This window comes from Typopeltis vanoorti, chromosome 20 (genome assembly GCF_054136105.1).
Source record: "Typopeltis vanoorti isolate ZY-2024b chromosome 20, IOZ_Tvanoo_1.0, whole genome shotgun sequence".
In the NCBI taxonomy this organism is placed as follows: Eukaryota; Metazoa; Arthropoda; class Arachnida; order Uropygi; family Thelyphonidae; genus Typopeltis; species Typopeltis vanoorti.
The window spans coordinates 26,962,888-26,967,804 of record NC_143568.1 but is presented as its reverse complement, the minus strand read 5'-3'; the positions used below and the strand labels follow the sequence as shown (position 1 = coordinate 26,967,804).

General features: G+C 32.9%; 1 non-coding gene across 1 annotated transcript; it reads right to left on the bottom strand.

Annotated features, from left to right (window-relative positions):
* Nucleotides 1–553: 553 nt before the first annotated feature.
* On the bottom strand, nt 554–626 carry TRNAV-CAC (transfer RNA valine (anticodon CAC)). The gene has a single exon. It is a non-coding gene; the product is annotated as a tRNA-Val (tRNA).
* Nucleotides 627–4,917: the final 4,291 nt, after the last annotated feature.

Genomic DNA, 4,917 nt, shown 5'->3' with positions numbered 1-4,917 from the left:
ACCAGACAGTACCAGTATTCCTGGTTTTATATAGATATAGATATCTGCTATCCCCCCCCCCCCCCCACACACACACTTCCGATAGTTTACCTTACTACACGGAGGAAGAGACGGGTGCAGATAATTTTCATGACAAAATTGACATTATAGTAAATACGGATCTACATTGTGGCGCCATCTATTTTTAGCAGGAGCTATGATTATTATTTGTTTATTTTTGTAATCGAGTATTCTATTGCAGCTACGTACTATCAACTACATGATTTTAATTAAAACAAATTATTGCGTTAAAAAATCGTAGCAAGTATCTAACTGCTTACACTATTCATTAATAATGGTTTTATTACTTTTAAAATTATATTATATACCACATAGATTACAGTATTATTTATGAAGAGTATTTATTATCTTGTAGAATTTGAGAAGTAAACGCTTAGATGAAATATATTATCTGATTAAAAGATTTTTCTTAATTCACATGGCAGAAAAGTAAGATAAAATGAAAATAGTGAATAAAATTATAATAAACGAAAAAAAAAAAATTTGATGCCTCTGTTCTCGCCCGGGGTCGAACCGGGGACCTTGCGCGTGTGAGGCGCACGTGATAACCACTACACCACGAGAACTCGCTTGATAGAGATGTTGATTTTTACTCTTACAAATTTTTTTATTATATTGTAATTATATTTGAGATTTTTGTATTGGTTAATATTGATGCAGCTGATGTTCGAACCAGTGTATAATGAGAAAGTCATTTCAGTATAATTATGTTAATTATAAATAGCCTTTATGCTGCAAGGACTCAGGGAAAAGTATGTTTTATTCAGTTTGTGATATACAGTGAAATGTTTATACATTTGTACGGTGACTAGCCGTTGTGGAAGGAAGTAGAACTACGTGTAATTTGTACAGAATGTTTATATAATTCTGTGGTATACAGTGCATCAAGCGATTAAATTTTATGATGCGAACTGCTTCAGTTCGCACCAATTGTTGATAGTTGTCCAGAATCCCCCAAGTAATCGATTTCAATAAATTCCAGCGTGTTTACTTTTTTTTTTGCATTCTTTTCTTCACAAAGTTATGTTCAATTTGCGTTTAGTAGTTAAATGTATCACGAACAACTTAGGCGTATTATTTATAAAGTTTTAAGAACCTTGCGCCCATAGAGGGAGGGTGCTCAAACTTGTTGCTGTATTAGAAATCATAAAGAGATGTTTTAACTGGTTATATTTTTCTGGATTTCAAACTTTTATCTTCAGAGCACTACTACTTGTTACACGAGCTAGACGTAGCGGATGGAAGATCTAAAGTCTTAATTTGGCGCCCCTATAATGTTGTATAAATACCAGTTTATTTATTTATAGTTTGATTAGTCTTAATATGACTGTCTCTAAATGTTTGGTGGATTAATACTTGTTGAGGTTAAGCAAGTACCGACTCCAAGAATAGTCTCTATGGTTGTAAGGAAGTGTAACTAGAATTGTGATGATTCGTTTACAAATAAGAAACACTATTTTTAGGCTCGGCAATGGCTATGATACACGCATGAACCTCAGTGAATATACTGTAGCTGTATTAATCCGCCAGATATTTGGGAGACAATCATCTTAAGATCATCATCCTACTAACAACTGAAGAAAAAAAAAAAAAACACTTTATACAACGTTCCGCTTCTTCTTTCCCAGATTCTATAAGGAACATCTTGAGTCTGTAAATGCTTTCCATTGGTTCCTTATCCTTGCTATTAGCCTTAGCTGCATGACAAATTTCTTCATGATCTTTCCTAAGTGGATATCCAGTCCATCTAAATTTTCGTTTTCTTATTGCAAGGTTGACTTTTTGCTTATGTGTTCTTTTCCAGAGGTCTTCATTAGTAATCATTTGTGGCCACCAACTTTGAAGTATGCTCCTCAGACATTGATTTATGAATGTTTGTAGTTTTCTTTGTATTTCCTTTGAAACCAGCCACATTTCACACCCATATAAAAGAACTGATTTAATACATGCATTAAATTTTTAATATATTTAATTTAATTTAATTTAATATTTAATTTAATATTTTTAATTTGTATCTGTGTGAATATTTTTCATTTTCCATACTCTACTAAGTTTAGCATACGCACTACTTGCCTTTTGAATCCTTATGTCAACATCTCTAGTTGCTCTTCCATCTGCAGATAAAACACTGCCGAGATATGTAAAGTGCGAAACAGTTTCGATCCATTTTCACTTGTATTTGGTGTCCACATTGATTCTCTTTTTTTTTTTTTTTTTTTTACCAAACGTCAGGGCCCCATTTGGAAAATTTAAAATATTTCACAGCCCCCCCTCGAAAAAAAATCATAATATAGACATAAATTATTATAATATTTATTGTATTTATATTCAATACAAAACATACACAGCGAATATTGCAAAAATCAAATGCAAATATTACATTTTTAGCATCTTACATACGCATTTGACATGGCACATTATCTCATATTTTTATATATATAGATAGATAGATTGTTATTGTACATTTGCAGTACAAGCACATGAAACGTAAAACAATTAGTAATAAAGAAAGAAAGAATTAAAAACATAAAAGAAGTTTGATAACAATTTAATGTGATGGATGTGTTTCGATACTGCTACACAAAAAGTCAATATCAGGTGAAATATTTGAAACTGCAATTCTTAGATTTCTGCTTTGAAATGAAACTTGTACGAATAAGCATATATTTAAGATGAAAAGCCAAACGGTTATTTTTCTGGCGACCTTAATTAAAATTAAGAGGATAAAAATCCCCTGTTGTTTTACAGCCAGTAAGCGAAACTTAAACTTCTTTTCACTTAAACTTTGATATCTTCCAGGTCTACCTACTCACTGATGAGACCTCAAAAATGTTGAAACCGGTCTGGGTAGTGACCTCTCCTCATAATGTAATGACAGTATTACATCTCCTAGGAGCTGTGTTTTTACATTATGAGAAAATATCAAGGAGAGTGAGGGAGCTTGCTCCACCTTTGCTTCGAATTGCCTTGGTGTTGTATTACCAAGTGGTCACTTAGTAGTGGTCGCTTAAGGGGATAAAAATCCCTTGTAAAACAACAAGGGATTTTTATCCCCTTAATTTTAAGCATATATTTACTAATATTCATTAAGCGCCGAAATACGCAGGAAGCAAAATTTGTAAACCTGCACCAATGTGTGATTTTTTCCATTAAAATATAAAAAAGAACAAAAAAGAAATAATAAAAATTAAATACGTTCCTTTTAAGATAAAAAAATCTACTTAGTCTTAAAACATTTTAAATTTGTTTTCATTATTTCACGGCCCCCCTCAACAAAACCTGTGGCCCCCAAGGGGGGCCACGGCCCACAGTTTGGGAAGCGCTGGTCTAGATCATCCAAAGTTTTATTGGGTGATCTTTTATTGGACATGTTCCATTGCTGTCTGTTCTACAACATGATCTAGCACCAGTATAAATAAGGCAGATAGTAGACATCCTTGTCGCACTCCAGATACAGTTTGAAAGGGCTGTGACAAATATCTATCATGCAACACCTGGCATGCATTGGAATCTGTTATATCCTTCCTATATGAGGTTTATTATCTTCTGTGGCATTTTTTAAATGCATTCCACACACAATCTTTAAGAATGGAATCGAAGGCGCTTTTATAATCCAAAAAAAAACAGCAACATAAGATTTAAATTTACCTGACTGTTCGATTATTATTCTTAAGGTGTTCATGTGGTCTATACATGATCTATTTGATCTAAATCCAGACTGCTCCCTTCTCATACCTCCGTAAAATATTAAAGATTCTTGAAAGAATAATTTTGCAGAAAATTTTGCTAATGACATACAGGGGCAGATTTATGCCTCTCCAATTATTACAATTTCCTAAATCTTCTTTCTTTGTATATTCCTTTCTTTTCTATATTCCAGTCCCTAGGAAATGTCTCTTTTTCCCATATATTTTGGAATAGTGGGAGGAGCATATTTCTGATCGTTGTGGTGTCAAATTTTAGAACCTCTGCCGTGAAACCATCATGTCCTGCCGCTTTCCTATCTTTCATTTCTTTAATAGCCTTTTTTTTTTTTTTTTAAATCGCCAATTTAGATGGTGGGCTGGTGTCAATTTTTAATTCATCTACTCCTTTTTTTTATTTTTGTTTGTATTTTATTACTGCTATTATTCAAGCTTTGACTAAAATGTTGTCTCCACCTTTCCAACTGTTCTTCTGTTGACACTAGAATTTTTCCATTGAGATCCTTCGCTGGAACATTCTTTTGCATGGTTTCTCCAGAAAGTCGTCTTATAATACTGTGTAACTCTACTATTATACTTGTCTGCGGTTAGTTGTGCCCTCAATGACAGTTCTTCAAGCCATTGCCGTTTATCTTTTCTAGCACTTCTCTTAACTTTATTTTATTGAAAATGTTATATTTATCTTTAAGTTCATTTTCTTTTTGGGGAGTGTTTCTTGCGCATGATTTCAGCTTTATTTTTTTTTTGTTTTATACACTAGTCTAAGTTTCAGCCGATAACCATTCTTCCTTCTTTCTTTTAGCATATCCTAAAACATTTTCTGCTGTATTATTAAGGACTTGTTTTAACTTTTCCATTTAACCTTTATGTCATCATTCCTCATATCCCTTCTTCTCCATCAAAATTAATATCCGTATTTTCCCTTAACTTTATTTTAAACTCATTACAGACTTCAGCATTTTGTAATTTAGCAATATCAAATTTCCGTCTATTAAATGTTTTCCCCTGATGATTTTTTCGAATGTATAACTGCATAGATCCCATTATGAGGCGATGATCTTAGCCAATATCAGCACTTTTTTTATTTCGTACCTCCAATAACATTTTCCTGCACCTTTGGCTGGTGACAATATGATCTGTTCGATTCTGTGTT